We start from the raw sequence: 23300 nt of genomic DNA, 5'->3' as shown, positions 1-23300 counted from the left end.
AATACCAAAATATAAAAGAGTCCGATTTTTAAAAGTCCCACAGTCTTTGTACTTTAAAGTATCCAAATTCTCACTAAAATATAGACCTCTGTAAAACTCCAAGGTCTTTCTAAAATTGCAAAGTCTTTCAACTGTGGGCTTCTGTAAAATTAAAAAGCAAAAATTAAATAGTTGCTTATTCCAGCAGGAGAGAGTTAGGACTCAGTCATAACCTGAACAAAGCAAAACTAAAACCTGACCATGCGGACAACTCAGTGTCCAGTGTCTGGGATTCATCCACAATATTCTGGGCTCCAAAGGGCTTTGACAGTCACAGTTCTCTGGCTCTGCCACACATAACATAAGCAGCTTGTTTCTTAGGCTCAGGACTGCTCCATTTTAGGGACATTGCTGTCCTTGTTGGTCAGGCGCTTGATATGGACTCTTAACCTGCCGCATGTGCCAAGCCTCAAATTCTCTCCATGAATCCTTCAATCCTGGAGTTTCTCGAACAACTGAAGCTACACCTTCACCAATGGCCTTTATAGGTTAGCACTGTGTTAAGCCTCAGCTGTTCTCCATGACCTCATTATGCCTTCTAAACCACTATCAAGTAGATGACTCTGACACTACCAAGTTAGCTGCCTGCATGAGATACAACTTTAACCCTTTCAAGACCACAGGTTCTGTGTGCTGACCCAGAGGAAACACTCACAGAAGATTTTACCTCAGTGAAGCTGGTATTTTCTTAAACACTCCTAATTTCTCAGACCCATATGACTAGCATCTATTATCACAGCAAAGCCAACATTTACTTTAGTGGTTCTGGTCTCTTGTTAATCACTGCTAGTTTCTCTGCTCCAGTTAACCAGATCCAGAGTTCAAAATAGCACATAAATTGTCCTGAGAGAGTCTTTGCTTCCTTCTGAAACGTCATAAGTCAAGTCTTCATCATCTGCACTGTTCTTAGAATTATCTCTGAGCACACAAGAGCTATTCCTGTCAAAAATTCCAAAGCCCTTCAACATTCCTTCTCAAAACACAAATCAAGTCTGTCATGATAATATCGATTCCTCATGCCCAAAGCAGCTTAGCTAATGTTTTCATTGTTGTGATAGAACACCATGCCCAAAACTAACTTGAGTTCATTCTATTTTATCTATCTATCTATCTATCTATCTATTTACTTATTTTGATCTTCTGAGACAGGTTTTCTCTGTATAGCCTTGGCTGTCCTGGAACTCACTCTGTAGACCAGGCTGGCCTCAAACTCAGAAATCTGCTTGCCTCTGCCTCCCAACTGCTGGGATTATAGGTGTGTACCACCACTGCCCCCAGCAAGTTCATTTTATTTTATAGCTTGAGTTTGTCATCTGGGAAAGTCAGAGCAAGAATTGGTCAACACCCTGGAGGCAGGAACTGGAGTGGATCATGAAGTTTTGCTTACAGGTTGGCTCGCCATGGCTTGCTCAGCCTCCCTGTAGCATCCAGGACCACCATCCCAGGGTTAGCACTACCTCACTGGGTCTTCGCACAGGTATCATCAGTCAAGAAAATGTACCATGGACTTGCTCACAGGCTGGTCTGCTGAGGGTATTTTTTTCAATTGAAGTTCTTCTCTTCTAAAATGACTCTTGTTTATGCTAAGTTGGCATAAAATCAGCATATATATGTAATAAATTATTCTCAAATTCACTAGGTCAAAGCAGTAACTACATATTATCTTATAATTTCTGAAAGTAAAGAATAGAAGAGTGGCATAGCTGAGTATCTGTGCCAGAGTCTTACACAAGGCGGTAGCCAAGCAACTCAACAGGGACACCATCATTTGCATCTCATCATGGGCAGGCAGAAGGTCTCTGGTTAGAGATGACAGTTCCATCATGAGTCCTTTTCTACCCCAGGTTTTATACAGTCTATAGCCATTGCCTGTCTATGTCTTTGCAGATAAGAAGTGGCTTCTCAGGATTTGTCCGTCTATGAAAGGGGACAAATTTATAACAGTTATGAAAGAGACAGAACATTTTAAACTTTTCTTAGTCTGGTTTGTAGTTGTTGGGTTGTTAATGTTCATCTTATGAAACTTGGCTGTGATTGTACACTGAAATTACTGATGATAAGAGGCAGGTTTCTTAAGAGTTACTTTAGGAAAAAAAGCCCACAGCCTCAGTCCTTATCCCTAGGATGCTGTGAAGAAAGCTCAAATGTTCTACATGAGTAGCCAGACTCTCTACAGCTGAGAAATGAGGCCCAAACAGTTTTTGTCTGCAGTAGCTTCTCCTCTTCTAGAGACATCTCCTTGGAAATGTAATAGACTTGAGACCCAACTCAAACTTTTTGGTATATGTAAATAAAACATCTCTAGGAGCCAGAGAGCCCTGTGTGTCTCCAACCTTGGATGCCTTTGAGTTCTGGTCTTTGTCTCCTTTGACGTGTAAATATTTAGAAAGGCAACACTACAGTCACCCTCAGTTCTAACTTAGGTGCCCATCCACCCATGGATGGAGCTCTGTGGCTTCTCCAGATATAGAGGCATGTTTATTATCATGTACATCAGAGCAATTTGCAGACATTCAGCTGGAGAGCTAATCCTTATCTATGGGGAAATGTTTCTGTGAGACAGGAAGTCAAACATTTTCTTTGGAGACATGCTTTTTTTTATTTTTTGTAATTGATTGTAATATTCCATTTTTTAAAAAAATATTATTTATTTATTTAAGTATACTGTAGCTGTCTTCAGACACAAACCAGAAAAGTGCATCAGATCCCCTTATAGATGGTTGTGAGCCACTTTTTAAACCTTACTGGGATAGTGAGTTTCTTCCCTGTGGCATCATCCTCCCTGCCTGTGGAATGGCTACTCCTCTATTTCAGTCTAAAATGCATGCTTTGCAATGGGTGCTGTTCTCTCTCAATGCCTAATTTTTTTGGGATTGCGTGTCTGTGTCTCTGTGTGTGGATATGTCATACATGTAGATGACTTACCCTTTCTAAGGATAAATGGCAGCAATTTTTTTTTCTGGAATTTGTATAGAGAATGAAATGTTCATAGGCACAAGAATAGAAAACACTTTTTTTGGTCAAATAAACCTTTTCTTTTTTTTTCTTTTTTTTTTTCCATTTTTTATTAGGTATTTAACTCATTTACATTTCCAATGCTATACCAAAAGTCCCCCATATCCACCGACCCCCACTTCCCTGCCCGCCCACTCCCCCTTTTTGGCCCTGGTGTTCCCCTGTACTGGGGCATATAAAGTTTGCAAGTCCAATGGGCCTCTCTTTCCAGTGATGGCCGACTAGGCCATCTTTTGATATATATGCAGCTAGAGTCAAGAGCTCCAGGGTACTGGTTAGTTCATAATGTTGTTCCACCTATAGGGTTGCAGATCCCTTTAGCTCCTTGGCTACTTTCTCTAGCTCCTCCATTGGGAGCCCTATGATCCATCCATTAGCTGACTGTGAGCATCCACTTCTGTGTTTGCTAGGCCCCGGCATAGTCTCACAAGAGACAGCTACATCTGGGTCCTTTCAATAAAATCTTGCTAGTGTATGCAATGGTGTCAGCGTTTGGATGCTGATTATGGGGTGGATCCCTGGCTATGGCAGTCTCTACATGGTCCATCCTTTCATCTCAGCTCCAAACTTTGTCTCTGTAACTCCTTCCATGGGTGTTTTGTTCCCAAATCTAAGGAGGGGCATAGTGTCCACACTTCAGTCTTCATTCTCCTTGAGTTTCATGTGTTTAGCAAATTATATCTTATATCTTGGGTATCCTAGGTTTGGGGCTAATATCCACTTATCAGTGAATACATATTGTGTGAGTTTCTTTGTGAATGTGTTACCTCACTCAGGATGATGCCCTCCAGGTCCATCCATTTGGCTAGGAATTTCATAAATTCATTTTTTTTAATAGCTGAGTAGTACTCCATTGTGTAGATGTACCACATTTTCTGTATCCATTCCTCTGTTGAGGGGCATCTAGGTTCTTTCCAGCTTCTGGCTATTATAAATAAGGCTGCTATGAACATAGTGGAGCATGTGTCCTTCTTACCTGTTGGGGCATCTTCTGGATATATGCCCAGGAGAGGTATTGCTGGATCCTCCGGTAGTACTATGTCCAGTTTTCTGAGGAACCGCCAGACTGATTTCCAGAGTGGTTGTACAAGCCTGCACTCCCACCAACAATGGAGGAGTGTTCCTCTTTCTCCACATCCACGCCAGCATCTGCTGTCACCTGAATTTTTGATCTTAGCCATTCTGACTGGTGTGAGGTGGAATCTCAGGGTTGTTTTGATTTGCATTTCCCTGATGATTAAGGATGTTGAACATTTTTTCAAGTGCTTCTCTGCCATTCGGTATTCCTCAGGTGAGAACTCTTTGTTCAGTTCTGAGCCCCATTTTTTAATGGGGTTATTTGATTTTCTGAAGTCCACCTTCTTGAGTTCTTTATATATGTTGGATATTAGTCCCCTATCTGATTTAGGATAGGTAAAGATCCTTTCCCAATCTGTTGGTGGTCTTTTTGTCTTATTGACGGTGTCTTTTGCCTTGCAGAAACTTTGGAGTTTCATTAGGTCCCATTTGTCAATTCTCGATCTTACAGCACAAGCCATTGCTGTTCTGTTCAGGAATGTTTCCCCTGTGCCCATATCTTCAAGGCTTTTCCCCACTTTCTCCTCTATAAGTTTCAGTGTCTCTGGTTTTATGTGAAGTTCCTTGATCCACTTAGATTTGACCTTAGTACAAGGAAAATAAACCTTTTCTTGTATTCCAGGTCAGTCATAGTGCAAAAAAGATTCTTTCTTAGAGTGCTAGCTCATTACATATAATAGAGAAGCTTACTATATTTATCAGCTTTTGCTGGGACAGTGTGAGGCTATGTAACAAACACGCAAGACTGCAATTCTTAATGACTTATAAAACAAGCAAAGTTTGCAATGATTAAGATTTGGATGGTGTTCTGGTTAATTTATTTTCAAATTGATACAAGTTACAGTCATTTTGGAAGAAGAAACCTCAGTAGGGCTTTTAGGCCAGGTTGGCCTCCTGGCAGATCTGCAGGGGTGTTTTCCTGATTTTGATTGACCTGAGAGGGACCAGCTCACTGTGGGGTCTGTTGTTTCTCAGCAAATAATTCTTGGCTATTTTTTTTTGTTTTTTTTTTTTTTCCATTTTTTATTAGGTATTTAACTCATTTACATTTCCAATGCTATACCAAAAGTCCCCCATATCCACCCACCCCCACTCCCCTGCCCACCCACTCCCCCTTTTTGGCCCTGGTATTCCCCTGTACTGGGGCATATAAAGTTTGCAAGTCCAATGGGCCTCTCTTTCCAGTGATGGCCGACTAGGCCATCTTTTGATATATATGCAGCTAGAGTCAAGAGCTCCGGGGTACTGGTTAGCTCATAATGTTGTTCCACCTATAGGGTTGCAGATCCCTTTAGCTCCTTGGCTACTTTCTCTAGCTCCTCCATTGGGAGCCCTATGATCCATCCATTAGCTGACTGTGAGCATCCACTTCTGTGTTTGCTGGGCCCCGGCATAGTCTCACAAGAGACAGCTACATCTGCGTCCTTTCAATAAAATCTTGCTAGTGTATGCAATGGTGTCAGCGTTTGGATGCTGATTATGGGGTGGATCCCTGGCTATGGCAGTCTCTACATGGTCCATCCTTTCATCTCAGCTCCAAACTCCGTCTCTGTAACTCCTTCCATGGGTGTTTTGTTCCCAAATCTAAGGAGGGGCATAGTGTCCACACTTCAGTCTTCATTCTCCTTGAGTTTCATGTGTTTAGCAAATTATATCTTATATCTTGGGTATCCTAGGTTTGGGGCTAATATCCACTTATCAGTGAATACATATTGTGTGAGTTTCTTTGTGAATGTGTTACCTCACTCAGGATGATGCCCTCCAGGTCCATCCATTTGGCTAGGAATTTCATAAATTCATTTTTTTTAATAGCTGAGTAGTACTCCATTGTGTAGATGTACCACATTTTCTGTATCCATTCCTCTGTTGAGGGGCATCTAGGTTCTTTCCAGCTTCTGGCTATTATAAATAAGGCTGCTATGAACATAGTGGAGCATGTGTCCTTCTTACCTGTTGGGGCATCTTCTGGATATATGCCCAGGAGAGGTATTGCTGGATCCTCCGGTAGTACTATGTCCAGTTTTCTGAGGAACCGCCAGACTGATTTCCAGAGTGGTTGTACAAGCCTGCACTCCCACCAACAATGGAGGAGTGTTCCTCTTTCTCCACATCCTCGCCAGCATCTGCTGTCACCTGAATTTTTGATCTTAGCCATTCTGACTGGTGTGAGGTGGAATCTCAGGGTTGTTTTGATTTGCATTTCCCTGATGATTAAGGATGTTGAACATTTTTTCAAGTGCTTCTCTGCCATTCGGTATTCCTCAGGTGAGAATTCTTTGTTCAGTTCTGAGCCCCATTTTTTAATGGGGTTATTTGATTTTCTGAAGTCCACCTTCTTGAGTTCTTTATATATGTTGGATATTAGTCCCCTATCTGATTTAGGATAGGTAAAGATCCTTTCCCAATCTGTTGGTGGTCTTTTTGTCTTATTGACGGTGTCTTTTGCCTTGCAGAAACTTTGGAGTTTCATTAGGTCCCATTTGTCGATTCTCGATCTTACAGCACAAGCCATTGTTGTTCTGTTCAGGAATTTTTCCCCTGTGCCCATATCTTCAAGGCTTTTCCCCACTTTCTCCTCTATAAGTTTCAGTGTCTCTGGTTTTATGTGAAGTTCCTTGATCCACTTAGATTTGACCTTAGTACAAGGAGATAAGTATGGATCGATTCGCATTCTTCTACACGATAACAACCAGTTGTGCCAGCACCAATTGTTGAAAATGCTGTCTTTCTTCCACTGGATGGTTTTAGCTCCCTTGTCGAAGATCAAGTGACCATAGGTGTGTGGGTTCATTTCTGGATCTTCAATTCTATTCCATTGGTCTACTTGTCTGTCTCTATACCAGTACCATGCAGTTTTTATCACAATTGCTCTGTAGTAAAGCTTTAGGTCTGGCATGGTGATTCCGCCAGAAGTTCTTTTATCCTTGAGAAGACTTTTTGCTATTCTAGGTTTTTTGTTATTCCAGACAAATTTGCAAATTGCTCCTTCCAATTCGTTGAAGAATTGAGTTGGAATTTTAATGGGGATTGCATTGAATCTGTAGATTGCTTTTGGCAAGATAGCCATTTTTACAATGTTGATCCTGCCAATCCATGAGCATGGGAGATCTTTCCATCTTCTGAGATCTTCTTTAATTTCTTTCTTCAGAGATTTGAAGTTTTTATCATACAGATCTTTCACCTCCTTAGTTAGAGTCACGCCAAGATATTTTATATTATTTGTGACTATTGAGAAGGGTGTTGTTTCCCTAATTTCTTTCTCAGCCTGTTTATTCTTTGTATAGAGAAAGGCCATTGACTTGTTTGAGTTTATTTTATATCCAGCTACTTCACCGAAGCTGTTTATCAGGTTTAGGAGTTCTCTGGTAGAATTTTTAGGGTCACTTATATATACTATCATATCATCTGCAAAAAGTGATATTTTGACTTCCTCTTTTCCAATTTGTATCCCCTTGATCTCCTTTTGTTGTCGAATTGCTCTGGCTAATACTTCAAGTACTATGTTGAAAAGGTAGGGAGAAAGTGGGCAGCCTTGTCTAGTCCCTGATTTTAGTGGGATTGCTTCCAGCTTCTCTCCATTTACTTTGATGTTGGCTACTGGTTTGCTGTAGATTGCTTTTATCATGTTTAGGTATGGGCCTTGAATTCCTGATCTTTCCAAAACTTTTATCATGAATGGGTGTTGGATCTTGTCAAATGCTTTTTCTGCATCTAACGAGATGATCATGTGGTTTTTGTCTTTGAGTTTGTTTATATAATGGATTACATTGATGGATTTTCGTATATTAAACCATCCCTGCATCCCTGGAATAAAACCTACTTGGTCAGGATGGATGATTGCTTTAATGTGTTCTTGGATTCGGTTAGCGAGAATTTTATTGAGGATTTTTGCATCGATATTCATAAGAGAAATTGGTCTGAAGTTCTCTATCTTTGTTGGATCTTTCTGTGGTTTAGGTATCAGAGTAATAGTGGCTTCATAAAATGAGTTGGGTAGAGTACCTTCTACTTCTATTTTGTGAAATAGTTTGTGCAGAATTGGAATTAGATCTTCTTTGAAGGTCTGATAGAACTCTGCACTAAACCCATCTGGTCCTGGGCTTTTTTTGGTTGGGAGACTATTAATAACTGCTTCTATTTCTTTAGGTGATATGGGACTGTTTAGATGGTCAACTTGATCCTGATTCAACTTTGGTACCTGGTATCTGTCCAGAAATTTGTCCATTTCGTCCAGGTTTTCCAGTTTTGTTGAGTATAGCCTTTTGTAGAAGGATCTGATGGTGTTTTGGATTTCTTCAGGATCTGTTGTTATGTCTCCCTTTTCATTTCTGATTTTGTTAATTAGGATTTTGTCCCTGTGCCCTTTAGTGAGTCTAGCTAAGGGTTTATCTATCTTGTTGATTTTCTCAAAGAACCAACTCCTCGTTTGGTTAATTCTTTGAATAGTTCTTCTTGTTTCCACTTGGTTGATTTCACCCCTGAGTTTGATTATTTCCTGCCGTCTACTCCTCTTGGGTGAATTTGCTTCCTTTTTTTCTAGGGCTTTTAGATGTGTTGTCAAGCTGCTAGTATGTGCTGTCTCCCGTTTCTTCTTGGAGGCACTCAGCGCTATGAGTTTCCCTCTTAGAAATGCTTTCATTGTGTCCCATAGGTTTGGGTACGTTGTGGCTTCATTTTCATTAAACTCTAAAAAGTCTTTAATTTCTTTCTTTATTCCTTCCTTGACCAAGGTATCATTGAGAAGAGTGTTATTCAGTTTCCACGTGAATGTTGGCTTTCCATTATTTATGTTGTTATTGAAGATCAGTCTTAGGCCATGGTGGTCTGATAGGATACATGGGACAATTTCAATATTTTTGTATCTATTGAGGCCTGTTTTGTGACCAATTATATGGTCAATTTTGGAGAAGGTCCCGTGAGGTGCTGAGAAGAAGGTATATCCTTTTGTTTTAGGATAAAATGTTCTGTAGATATCTGTCAGGTCCATTTGTTTCATAACTTCTGTTAGTTTCACTGTGTCCCTGTTTAGTTTCTGTTTCCACGATCTGTCCTTTGAAGAAAGTGGTGTGTTGAAGTCTCCCACTATTATTGTGTGAGGTGCAATGTATGCTTTGAGCTTTACTAAAGTGTCTCTAATGAATGTGGCTGCCCTTGCATTTGGTGCGTAGATATTCAGAATTGAGAGTTCCTCTTGGAGGATTTTACCTTTGATGAGTATGAAGTGTCCCTCCTTGTCTTTTTTGATAACTTTGGGTTGGAAGTCGATTTTATCCGATATTAAAATGGCTACTCCAGCTTGTTTCTTCAGTCCATTTGCTTGGAAAATTGTTTTCCAGCCTTTCACTCTGAGGTAGTGTCTGTCTTTTTCCCTGAGATGGGTTTCCTGTAAGCAGCAGAATGTTGGGTCCTGTTTGTGTAGCCAGTCTGTTAGTCTATGTCTTTTTATTGGGGAATTGAGTCCATTGATATTAAGAGATATTAAGGAAAAGTAATTGTTGCTCCCTTTTATTTTTGTTGTTAGAGTTGGCATTCTGTTCTTGTGGCTGTCTTCTTTTTGGTTTGTTGAATGATTACTTTCTTGGTTGTTCTAGGGCGTGATTTCCGTCCTTGTATTGCTTCTTTTCTGTTATTATCCTTTGAAGGGCTGGATTCGTGGAAAGATATTGTGTGAACTTGGTTTTGTCGTGGAATACTTTGGTTTCTCCATCTATGGTAATTGAGAGTTTGGCCGGGTATAGTAGCCTGGGCTGGCATTTGTGTTCTCTTAGTGTCTGTATAATATCTGTCCAGGCTCTTCTGGCTTTCATAGTCTCTGGTGAAAAGTCTGGTGTAATTCTGATAGGCCTTCCTTTATATGTTACTTGACCTTTCTCCCTTACTGCTTTTAATATTCTATCTTTATTTAGTGCATTTGTTGTTCTGATTATTATGTGTCGGGAGGAATTTCTTTTCTGGTCCAGTCTATTTGGAGTTCTGTATGCTTCTTGTATGATCATGGGCATCTCTTTTTTTATGTTTGGGAAGTTTTCTTCTATTATTTTGTTGAAGATATTAGCTGGCCCTTTAAGTTGAAAATCTTCATTCTCATCAATTCCTATTATCCGTAGGTTTGGTCTTCTCATTGTGTCCTGGATTACCTGGATGTTTTGAGTTAGGATCCTTTTGCATTTTGTATTTTCTTTGACTTTTGTGTCGATGTTCTCTATGGAATCTTCTGCACCTGAGATTCTCTCTTCCATTTCTTGTATTCTGTTGCTGATGCTCGCATCTATGGTTCCAGATCTCTTTCCTAGGGTTTCTATCTCCAGCGTTGCCTCGCTTTGGGTTTTCTTTATTGTGTCTACTTCCCCTTTTAGTTCTAGTATGGTTTTGTTCATTTCCATCACCTGTTTGGCTGTGTTTTCCTGCTTTTCTTTAAGAGCCTGTAACTCTTTAGCAGTGCTCTCCTGTAAATCTTTAAGTGACTTATGAAAGTCCTTCTTGATGTCCTCTATCATCATCATGAGAAATGTTTTTAAATCTGGGTCTAGATTTTCGGTTGTGTTGGGGTGCCCAGGACTAGGTGGGGTGGGAGTGCTGCGTTCTGATGATGGTGAGTGGTCTTGATTTCTGTTAGTAGGATTCTTACGTTTGCCTTTCGCCATCTGGTAATCTCTGAAGCTAGCTGTTTTAGTTGTCACTGTTAAGAGCTTGTTCTTCAGGTGACTCTGTTAGCCTCTATGAGCAGACCTGGAGGGTAGCACTCTCCTTAGTTTCAGTGGGCAGAGTATTCTCTGCAGGCAAGCTCTCTTCTTGCAAGGCAGGTACCCAGATATCTGGTGTTCGAACCAGACTCCTGGCAGAAGTTGTGTTCCACTCACTAGAGGTCTTAGGATCACGTGTGGAATCCTGTGTGGGCCCTTGCGGGTGTCAGGCGACTCAGCTGGCAAGGTAGCCGGGGCTCGAGTGGAGTGGAAGGGGTTTGTGCCCCAGATCAAGCCCGGGTAGCCTGCTTCCCTATGTACCGCAGTCTCAAGTTCCACGCGATTGGATTGGGGGAGGCGCTGTGTTCCACTCACCAGAGGTCTTAGGGTCCCGTGGGGTGTCCCGTGTGGGCCCTTGCGGGTGTTGGGCAAGACTCTGCTGTCAAGGTAGCCCGGGGCTCGAGTCTCGAGTCGAGCGGAAGGGACTTGTGCCCCAGATCAGGCCCGGGTAGCCTGCTTCCCTATGTACCGCAGTCTCAAGTTCCGCGCGATTGGATTGGGGCAGGCACTGTGGTCCACTCACCAGAGGTCTTAGGGTCCCGTGGGGAGTCCCGTGTGGACCCTTGCGGGTGTTGGGCAAGACTCTGCTGGCAAGGTAGCCCGGGGCTCGAGTCTCGAGTCGAGCGGAAGGGACTTGTGCCCCAGATCAGGCCCGGGTAGCCTGCTTCCCTATGTACCGCAGTCTCAAGTTCCGCGCGATTGGATTGGGGCAGGCACTGTGATCCACTCACCAGAGGTCTTAGGGTCCCGTGGGGAGTCCCGTGTGGACCCTTGCGGGTGTTGGGCAAGACTCTGCTGGCAAGGTAGCCCGCGGCTATTTTTAAAAAGCAAGCTGAGCAAGCCAAGTAGAGCAAGCCAGTAAGGAGCTCCATGGCCTCGGCTTCCTGTGTTCACCTTCCTGACTTGAGCTCCTTCCCTGACTTCCTATTGTGATGGACTATAGTCTGTAAGATTAGATGAACCCTTACAGCCCCAAGTTTCTCTTGCTCATGGTGTTTATTATAACCACAGAAGCAGACCAGGAGGACTCTTGGGTTTGGCTATAGTAATCTGAGCTTGGTTCTGGCTTGAAGTTAGGTTTTGTATACTCCATGTTATTTCTTGTTCCAGAAAGGGTTAACTACTTGTGGCATGCGCCTGTCGTGGCAGATGGTAGAGAAACAAAAGCAGAAGCAGAGAAGTACACTCTTTCTTAAAGTCTTGCCACAAAACCAGCACACTGTCACTTTTCTCTGCTTTCACTGGCCAGAGAAGCCATCTCCTGAAGAATTCTTTTTGTGCCCACCACAGAAGACCATTCATAGAGTCTTGTGAAGAATGCAGGCACCTGATTTATGTAAAAACCTGCCTTCTGCCACACTCATGCATGCCAGGTTAAGGCTTATTAGAGGTCTTCTCATTCAAGTCAGGAGGGGCCATTTGGAATCAGATCTTGCTATTATAATACACGATAGAGAGATACAACAAACGTGACCAAGTGTTTTCCAAAAGGGTATGTTTTCCCTTCCTCAGAGTGGTGCTTCCCCAGAGAAGCACACATCCAAGAGAGCATGAATTTCCCAGTATTGTTTTATTCCAGATAGAGCTGTGTGGTTTCACTACAGCTGCATGAGTGCATAGCACTTTATTTCTGTTTTGAAATGTAGAAATGTCTTATCGTCTCATCCTAGGTAGAAGTGGAGGATACTGGAGACTCAGGAGATGGGCTCTCCTACAAACTGGAAATGAGCGGGCACTCTTCAGGGAGAGACTAGACAAGAAGTGCTTGTTTGCATCCTGAAGTGATGCCCCAAATAAAAAATGGATCAGGATTATCTTTAAATGAACTTGAGGAAGTCGTTTAAATCCTGAGTCTTGGTTTCTGTCTGTGTGATAGAGTTAGGATAGTGGTTTTTTTTTTTGCAATGTTATACACGAGCTGCAGGTACAAGATTGGTATGTAATAGATATGCAATTAATGTCCATTATTGCTTTTTCACTTATTTCTGTCTAGGTCAGGGATCCAGCCTCTGGGTACAGGACACTCTCAGGACTAGACAGAATAAGGAATGATTAAAGCCTAGAAATGATTGAAGAAGGTGTGTTTGCAGAGGGCATGGCATGAGGAGACTGAAGCTCAAAAGACAGAGATCTAGATCTATTTCTGCAAATCCACAGGGCTTTGTAAAGGACAGGAGTCGGAACTTGCCCTGCCAGCATCTTAGCATCTTAACACCTGAGCAAACTCGAGGCAGATATCCTGTCCTTTCCCTTCCCAGCTCCCAAGACACTAAGTAGATGTACAAGGAAGCCACGTGCATGAGCAAGTCTGTTCACCTTTGCTTTGGTCTTGATCATCGTGACAGACAACATGACTTCATAGTTAAAAAAAAAAAAGACAATCATAGGATAAAGTTTGGGAAATGTTTGAGAAAGCAGTCATTGAAATAGTTATTGGATCTTGCTGTAAGAGGAAGCCCATCCTGCTGCCAGAAGATAGCCTGATCCTGAGGCTTCAGACCACATAGTGTGAGTCATTTATTAAAGGCAGATGGAAGCCATAGGCCCCTCTGTGCCAGGGAGGCTTTTAGACACAAGAAAGACTGAGTTCTACTTGGAGATCAATTAGGCAGAGTTAAAAATTCCTTCGAGAGAGCATATGCACTCTCTGAACCATATCCAAATTTCTAAGACTTCCAGCATTAAGGATGCTTAGTGCCGTCTTTCCCATTCTCTTTGTTTCTGTTGGGTCTTTTCTCTCCCTACTACCGTCAGTTCTCACACCATAAGTTAGAGCTTCTGAAACAATTCCTCATTTTGTTTTGTTTGGGTGAACTTGTTCCCCATATTGGCTGCCAAGTCTCTGTGTCTGTATGTTGGGGGAGGGGTTTGGGGAAGGGGGCCTCTTTCATTCCAATTCCAGAGCTCTCCAAATGAAGAGCCAAAGTTAAACAGCAGGAGTTCACTGAAAAAACCGACTAAATGAAATGAGTTTCCAACTACAGTTGTAGAGGGCACTTTGCTTTCTACCTATCATGAATCTGGGTCAGATTTGAGTTTCTCATGGAATTTTTCAAGTCTCTCAAAGATGTAAATTCAGAATTTACATTTCTGTTTTTTTCCTAACCTAGTGAACATGAGTCCCTAAGTAGCTCACTAGGTATAATGATATCATATGTGGATCCGTGGAAGTAAAATAAAGTAAAAATTAAATGTTCTTGACTCTTAAGTTCATCTAAATAGCACACACTAGAGCCAATGTTTTCTGAATGGTCAGTGGTAAGTATTAAAGACTATCTTAAGGATTTCAATTTAAAAGATCCCACTTGACCATTTGTCATGTGCTTTACTGAAACCTGGCAGGTAATGCTTTTAATAGGAGATTTTTTTTTTTTTTTTTTTTGTAAAAGTAGAATAAAATGGTTAAAGAGGAAATCAGTCTTTCTAATCACAGCATGCAAAGGGTTGTCTTGGTTGCATGTCTCCTTTTCTTTAAATCTCCTTAGGAAATGATGCTTGGTTTAGAAGACAAGGAAAACCCATTTTCATAACATGAGACTTCTCTGAAAAAATCCCCGGCACTGCTGACACCTAGTCCTCACTTCCCATTCCCCTGCAGTGTTAGCTTATCTTTTACTACCATGGTATTAAAACAGACATATTGAGAGTCACTCTGATTAAAGAGAGACGACTGGGTCAAATTTCACCTCAAGGTCTTTGAGCAGTCCCAGGGAAGAATGAGCACAGATTTGTATCTTCTGTTGACTCCTTAGGTGACACAATTTAGTACCCCATAAATGGAATACAGGGCACTGTGAACCAGTTATCCACCAACAGCCAGTTTATGGCACTCGTAGTCCTTGATGGAACAATGACAAAATAAACTATGATCTGCAAAGATGATGGGCAATTGCTACACTGATGACCATAAGGGCATAGGATTCTTTAAAGGTTATGTGTCCACAGAATGAGGGCTAGGAGCCTTTAGATAAAATTACCCATAGTTTGGATTCTTTCTGCCAATCTCAGGTGCTTTATAATGACTGAAGTTGGAAGGAACAGATACCAATACTTGTGGATTTGATGTTGAAAAGAATCACCTGAATGGAAACCAGGGTTAAGAAACAGTTCTGTTCTGGCAAAACAAACACATGGAGAGAGGGCTGGCTTTGTGCTAACAAAAATCTCTAGCTATTGATCAGTGCAATAGTTGTAAATTTCTTAGCTGATTACAATCAGCATGGTTTTCCCCAAAGGACAATAATGGCCTCAACTGAAAAGTCTATAAACAAGTTGGTTTGGACATTTAAACATGGCTTTTAGCTATGCAAACAATGAAGTTACGTCTTTCAAAAACCAAACTGAGTGAACCATTCCATTATCCTTCCATTTATTGCGTTTTCTTTTCCTCTGATGTTCAACCCACACCACAGATATTTAAAGCACAGTTTTGTTATTTCCTTCTTTTTTGTTATCCTACAAAGGAAATTAATTTTATAGTGTTTTCATCTGTCGAGCTTGTCTTAAAATAAGGATGGTACTATTTAAGATTCCCTTCTGTCATGTGAGACTAATTGATCTAATTCATTATGTTAAAAAACCTATATGGGCCATGAGACAAACGAGGTAATGTATTTTGAACACTGGTGTAATTGCTAATGGGATCTAATGTGAGTAAACTGCCTGTAACTCAAGCGTTCCAGCATGATGGATATGTTACACTTTAGTAAGGAGAGAGCTGGAAAAAGTTACAGTGTCAGTGAGCAATGCACTTCTAGGTGGAAAGAAAGAGCAGGATTCAATGGAATTTAAATGAAATATTCCATTTTCATGGTTAACTCTTTTTAATATGTGGTGTTTTTCTAGCCTGTTGGGTTGGAATAAATTGTTAGCTCCCGACCAACTACTGCTTTTTATGGCCTTTGGATGATGTTGGAAGCACATTTGTTTTGAGTATAGCATTTCCAAGAGGAAGGCTGTTCCAACAGAGCCAAGGTCCAGAGAAACTTATGATTTATTACTTATAATTGAAAGGATTTACTTTCCACTGTGCAGTGACAAAGCTGGGATGGCAATTTAAAATAGTGTGTGGTTTGTATACTCAACCAGATAGAGAAATATATGCAGGAAGTTCTATGCCAATATAGTTAAAAAAAGAAAACAGAAAACTATAGATGCGTAAGGATTGACAAGAGACATTAGAGTTGGGAGTGTTTATTACCAATATGGGAGTGAAAGAAGATATTCAGATAAAACAATAACATATTATGCCCAGGAGTGTTAGCAATCTCCCGAGATGGTCTGGAAAACATATTCCCCATCTTATATGGGATTATCATCAGTTACAACTGAATACTTAAGTATAAAAGTAGGAGCCAGAGGTGTGATCTCTAAAGACAAGAGCCAACGTTTGTGAGTGAGTGCTTAATCCCAATTCTGGAGACCACTTGGACTTAATGAATTATTTGTGAGTTTTAATCCAAGAAACTTCAGGGCCTGGGAAGGATTCAGTTCCTGAAAAAATACTGAAATATGTCCTAGTTTTGTTTCTGTTGCTGTGTAATATACTTAAAATCAATTTAGGAAAGAAAAAAGGATTTATTTTAGTTCACAGTTCAAAGTAACAGACCATCATAGCAGGGAAATCATGGCTACAGTTGGAAGCAGCTAGTCATATACCCACAATCAGGGGTAGACAGAAATAAATGCATGTCTATTTTTTATTTTATTTTAGCTTACTTTCACTGTTCTTATATATTTCAGTTGGCAGACTCAGAGAATGAAACCATCCTCTTTGAGGGTGGGTCTCCCCATATCAATTAACATAATTAAAACAGTCTCTCACAGACATGCCACTGTCAACCTGATTGAGACAACTCCACACTGACCTTTCTTTCCCAGGTGATTCTTGGCTGTGTTATATTAATGATTAAAACTAAGCATCACATTTCTTTAAGGGGAACACCTTATGAATTTTGTGGGCAAATGGATGGAACTTGAGACTACCATCCTGAGTAAGGTAACCCAGTTAGTCTCAAAAGGATATGCAAGGTATATACTCACTTGTAAGTGGATATTAGCCATAAAATACAGACACCATGCTATACTTCACAGGCCCAAAGGAGCTAAACAAGAAGGAAGGCCCAAGTTAGGAAGCTTGAATCTCACTTAGAAGGGAGAATAAAATAGTCATTGGTGGCCAAAGGAAGGAGGTAACCTTGAGGGAGAGGAGATGGGCAGTGAAATGGGGGGAGGATTCAGGATCAGTTGTGGGGAGGGACAGGAAAGATGGCCAGATAGCCATGAAAATGAATAGAAATCTGCAACTCATTGGAGTGAGAAGGTTGTGGGTGTCTTCAGGACAAGACAGATTATCTTATCTGGGATAAGGGGAGTACCCAAGAACAAATGGGGATGACCTTAGCTGTGACTCACTCACAACATTGCGGATATGGAATTTCAAGAGGCCACTTCTTGTAGCCAGACAGGAATGCCAGGTGAGCTATAGGGACACGAACCTACCACAAAACTTTCAACCCAAAATTTATCCTGTCTACAAGAAATACAAGGACAGGGGATGGAGCAGAGACTGAGGGAATAGCCAACCAATAACCGGCCCAACTTGAGACCCATCCCATAGACAAACACCAGTCTCTAACACTAGTCGCACTCTAACATTAATCATACTCTGTTATGCTTGCAGACAAGAGCATGTTGCCTTCTGAGAGGCTCCACCCAGTATCTGACTCAGACAGATACACACACCAACAGCCAAACAGTGTATGGGGCTTGGTATCTCCTTTTGAAAAATTTCAGCCCAACTTGGATAAGAGCTCTACAGGAAAACCAGCAGGGTCAACTAATCCCAAACCCTTGGGGCTCTCAGAGTCTGAACTGCCAACAGAAAATCATCTATGGGCTGGACCCAGGCCTCACTACTCATGTGTAGCAGATGTGCAGCTTGGTTTTCATGTAGGTCCAAAACAATTGGAGTGGGGGCTAACCCAAAAGCTGTTGCCTATATGTGGGATATGTTCTACTACCTGGGCTGCCTTGTCTGGCCTCAGTGGGAAAGGAAGTAGTTGCATCACAGAGAATTGAAGTGTCAGGGTCAGAAAATATCCAGAGGGTTCACACCTGCTCAGAGGAGAAGGGCAGGGGCTATAAGGGAAGAACTGTGGGGGTGGGTCCATGGGAGGGGGCAGAGAGTGGTATATAAATTGAGTAAGTAAAAAAGAAAATTAAAACCCTAATCATCATAGATAAGAGTAGACTTTTAGATTAAATGTGAAGCTAAGATTATCTTGTGAATATTGTGAGTTTTCTCTCTAACTTATAGACATTTTCAAAATAAATTCTTAAAAAACTCAGCTGACATCTGAGAGTCAATAAGGGCATGGTTAATGTTGGGGTTAATGCTTGGTAAACATAGGTAGGAAACTGCAAGGACAGGGACTGGGCAGATAGCAGTTGATAAGGTACTTGCTGTGCAAGAACCAGGACCCATGTTTGATCCTGCCAGTCCGTATAATAAAAGCTACATGGTGATATGTGCTTGTAAACCCTGTGATAGGGAGGTTGAGACAGATGGGTCCCTCGGACTTGATGACTAATAAGCCTAGCTTGCTTGATGACTTCCAGATATATTAAAATAAACAGTAGATGGATGGAATCTGAGGAATGAAATTCAAGGGTAACCACTATACATGTGCTTGAACACACACACACACACACACACACACACACACACACACACACACACACGCAATTAGAATATAAATTCTATTATGTAAAGAATACACTTTCCCTGTGTAAAAGTATCTTTCATTCACCTGATACAACGTGTCTCAAAGATTTGCTGCTCAATAAGCTCACCCTTTCTATCTCTTCCTGAATTCTGGCTGCTGGTTTTTCTCGGATGTTCTGGCTCAAATTGCTTTCCAAATTGATTGATTCAAACTGGCTTCTCTCGGATTCTGACTGAATTGGTCTGTTGGCCTCAAACTAATTCTAATCTTCTGGTTTCTCCTCATCCTTTGGCTCCTTTTGTTTTTATCTGTATCTAGCTTGTTCTCTGCTAACTGTCTGGAAACTTTTCCTGTAAAACGTACCTCTCAAGTCCCTTTCTCTGCACTGTTCTCTTAAGTAGCCTCTTTTCTTGTGAGGGTTGGGCATATCCTATCTTTCACTCATTCTGTCAGATCTTTCTGTGATTTGTCACTTTGTCTGCTCCTCAATTCCATGTCACCGTCAAACATGGCTGCTTCCTTCTATCATCATCTTTCATCATCTGGGATTAAAGGCATGTAATAAGGGCGTGTCGGTATTTCAGCCAGATCACAGAGAACTAGAAGGTCTTTGGATGTGATCCTTTGACAAAGCAGCCATGTTGCCGGATTAAACTTCCTCTACATGCCTGCCGTTTTATTGTTGCTTCCTGTGGTGGGTTGCATGAACAATTTTCCTCATGGGTTCATATATTTGAGCAATTGAGAGTTGCTGGGGCTATAAGGAGACAGAGCTTTGCTGGAGGAAGTGTTTAATTAATGGAGAGCTTTGAGAGTTTCTGCCCTTGACTCATTTCTTGCCCACTCTCACTGCTTCCTTTGTGTGGATAGAAAATATTATTAGCCAGCTTCCTGCTCCTGCTGCTGTGCAATGCATTCCCTGACATAATAGAGTATTTTTGGGATTCAAAGCTAAAGTAAACTCTTCCTTATGTTACTATTGGTCATGATATTTTATTACAACAACAGGAAAGTAACTAATTTAGAAATAGGTACTAGGAACGTGGGCTATTTCAGTGAAGAACACAGAATGTTCTTTGGGGGGAATGTGGAAAATTCTGAGAGTCTGAAATAGAAAAGTCACTGAATACTCTAAGCAGAGCCTGGTATGTTGTTCTGGTAGGATCTTAAAAGATATTTTTGGCATATGGATATTTGTTAAATAAAATATTTAGCTATATTTCAAAGTAAATCATTTATTATCAGCATATAGAAACTGAGCAATTTGCTGGGTATGGTGGCTTATCCCTAAAACCCTAGCATTCCTATGACACAGAAGGACCGTGAGTTGTTGTCTAGCCTGGGTTACATCTTGAGAATTTATCTTAAAAATTTACCAAGTTAATTGTGGAAAATGTCAAGTTTTATTTTTTTTAAATTTTTTTTAATTAGGTATTTTCCTCATTTACATTTCCAATGCTATCCCAAAAGTCCTCCATACCCACCCCTCACTCCCCTATCCCCCACTCCCCATTTTGGCCCTGGCATTCCCCTGTACTGAGGCATATAAAGTTTGCAAGTCCAATGGGCCTCTCTTTCCAGTGATGGCCGACTAGGCCATCTTTTGATACATATGCAGCTAGAGACAAGAGCTCCGGGGTACTGGTTAGTTCATATTGTTGTTCCACCTATAGGGTTCCCTTTAGTTCCTTGGGTGCTTTCTCTAGCTCCTCCACTGGGGGCCCTGTGATCCATTCAATAGCTGACTGTGAGCATCCACTTCTATATTTGCTAGGCCCTGGCATAGTCTCACAAGAGACAGCTATATCTGGGTCCTTTCAGCAAAATCTTGTTAGTGTATGCAATGGTGTCAGCTTTTGGAAGGTGATTATGGGATGGATCCCTGGATATGGTAATCACTAGATGATCCATCCTTTCATCACAGCTCCAAATTTTGTCTCTGTAACTCCTTCCATGGGTGTTTTGTTCCCATTTCTAGGAAGGGGTAAAGTGTCCACACTTTGGTCTTCGTTCTTCTTGAATTTCATGTGTTTAGCAAGTTGTATCTTATATCTTGGGTATCCTAAGTTTCTGGGCTAATATCGACTTATCAGTGAGTACATATTGTGTGAGTTCCTTTGTGATTGGGTTGCCTCACTCAGGATGGTGCCCTCCATGTCCATCCATTTGCCTAGGAATTTCATAAATTCATTCTTTTTAATAGCTGAGTAGTACTCCATTGTGTAAATGTGCTACATTTTCTGTATCCATTCCTCTGTTGATTGAGGGGCATCTGGGTTCTTTCCAGCTTCTGGCTATTATAAATAAGGCTGCTATAAACATAGTGGAGCATGTGTCCTTCTTACCAGTTGGGACATCTTCTGGATATATGCCCAGAAGAGGTATTGCTGGATCTTCCGGTAGTACTATGTCCAATTTTCTGAGGAACCGCCAAACTGATTTCCAGAGTGGTTGTACAAGCTTGCAATCCCACCAACAATGGAGGAGTGTTCCTCTTTCTCCACATCCTCGTCAGCATCTGCTGTCACCTGAATTTTTGATCTTAGCCATTCTGACTCCTGTGAGGTGGAATCTCAGTGTTGTTTTGATTTGCATTTCCCTGATGATTAAGGATGTTGAACATTTTTTCAGGTGCTTCTCTGCCATTCAGTATTCCCCAGGTGAGAATTCTTTGTTCAGTTCTGAGCCCCATTTATTAATGGGGTTATTTGATTTTCTGGAGTCCACCTTCTTGAGTTCTTTATATATATTGGATATTAGTCCCCTATCTGATTTGGGATAGGTAAAGATCTTTTCCCAATCTGTTGGTGGTCTTTTTGTCTTATTGACGGTGTCTTTTGCCTTGCAGAAGCTTTGCAATTTTATGAGGTCCCATTTATCGATTCTCGATCTTACAGCACAAGCCATTGCTGTTCTATTCAGGAATTTTCCCCCTGTGCCCATATCTTTGAGACTTTTCCCCACTTTCTCCTCTATAAGTTTCACTGTCTCTGGTTTTATGGGGAGTTCCTTGATCCACTTAGATTAGACCTTAGTACAAAGAGATAGGAATGGATCAATTCACATTCTTCTACATGATAACCACCAGTTGTACCAGCACCATTTGTTGAAAATGCTGTCTTTTTTCCACTGGATGGTTTTAGCTCCCTTGTCAAAGATCAAGTGACCATAGGTGTGTGGGTTCATCTCTGGGTCTTCAATTCTGTTCCATTGGTCTACTTGTCTGTCACTATACCAGTACCATGCAGTTTTTATCACAATTGCTCTGTAGTACAGCTTTAGCTCGGGCATGGTGATTCCACCAGAGGTTCTTTTATCCTTGAGAAGAGTTTTTGCTATCCTAGGTTTTTTTGTTATTTCAGATGAATCTGCCGATTGCCCTTTCTAATTCTCTGAAGAATTGAGTTGGAATTTTGATGGGGATTGCGTTGAATCTGTAGATTGCTTTTGGCAAGATAACCATTTTTACTATATTGTTCCTGCCAATCTATGAGCATGGGAGATCTTTCCATCTTCTGAGATCTTTTATAATTTCTTTCTTCAGAGACTTGAAGTTCTTATCATACAGATCTTTCACTTCCTTAGTTAGAGTCACGCCAAGGTATTTTATATTATTTGTGACTATTGAGAAGGGTGTTGTTTCCCTAATTTCTTTCTCAGCCTGTTTGTCCTTTGTGTAGAGAAAGGCCATTGACTTGTTTGAGTTAATTTTATATCCAGCTACTTCACTGAAGCTGTTTATCAGGCTTAGGAGTTCTCTGGTGGAATTTTTAGGGTCACTTATATATACTATCATATCATCTGCAAAAAGTGATATTTTGACTTCTTCCTTTCCAATTTGTATCCCCTTGATCTCCTTTTGTTGTCTAATTGCTCTGGCTAGGACTTCAAGTACAATGTTGAATAGGTAGGGAAAGAGTGGACAGCCTTGTTCAAGTTTTCTTTAAATATGTTTATTCCATATGAACTGGCCATGACATACATAATTTCTTCTAGCCTCTCATGTTTCTACATAATATCACTTTTAGGTCACAAGATGTAATTGATAAAGAACCAATCTACCTTTCCCCTTTTATACACGAGTGAACCTGTGTGTGTGTGTGTGTGTGTGTGTGTGTGTGTGTACGTGTGTGTGTTCGTGTACATGTGTATGGGTGCATGTGTCAGAGTTCCACATCACAGTACTCCCTGGATCACTTTCTGTCTTATGTTGTAAGACAGTGCCTTTTGCCTAACTTGATAATCAAGCTAGGCTAGGGGACCCTTCTCACTTCCCCAGCAGAGAGTGGGATTACAGGCCTTTGTAGCTCTGCCTCGTTTGTTACTTGGGCTGTGAAAATGCAACCTGTGTCCTCATGCTTGCTTGGCATGCATTTTGCCAACTAAGCCACCCCCTCAGCCCTGCTTCTATTTCTTTGATTTCTACTTCTGTTTGTAGAAGGGTTGGTGTGGAATAGGTGCTTTCCTGTTTTAGGAATGGTAATTCGGTAAATCTAATTTTTTTAACTATCACAGAGTCACATTATTGGCCCTTCTAATTTTGCTCTTGGCTTTAGTTTTCCTGTGGCAAGTGTTGTGGTTTGAATAGGTTTGTCTCTTATAGATTGATGTGTTTGTATGCTTGGTCATAGGGAGTGGCAGTATGAGAAGATGTGGCCTTGTCAGAGGAAATGTGTCACTGTGTTGGTGGGCTTTGAAG

The sequence above is a fragment of the Mus musculus genome, chromosome 4 (assembly GCF_000001635.26).
Source record: "Mus musculus strain C57BL/6J chromosome 4, GRCm38.p6 C57BL/6J".
Lineage (NCBI taxonomy): Eukaryota > Metazoa > Chordata > Mammalia > Rodentia > Muridae > Mus > Mus musculus.
This window is presented reverse-complemented; position numbering follows the sequence as displayed.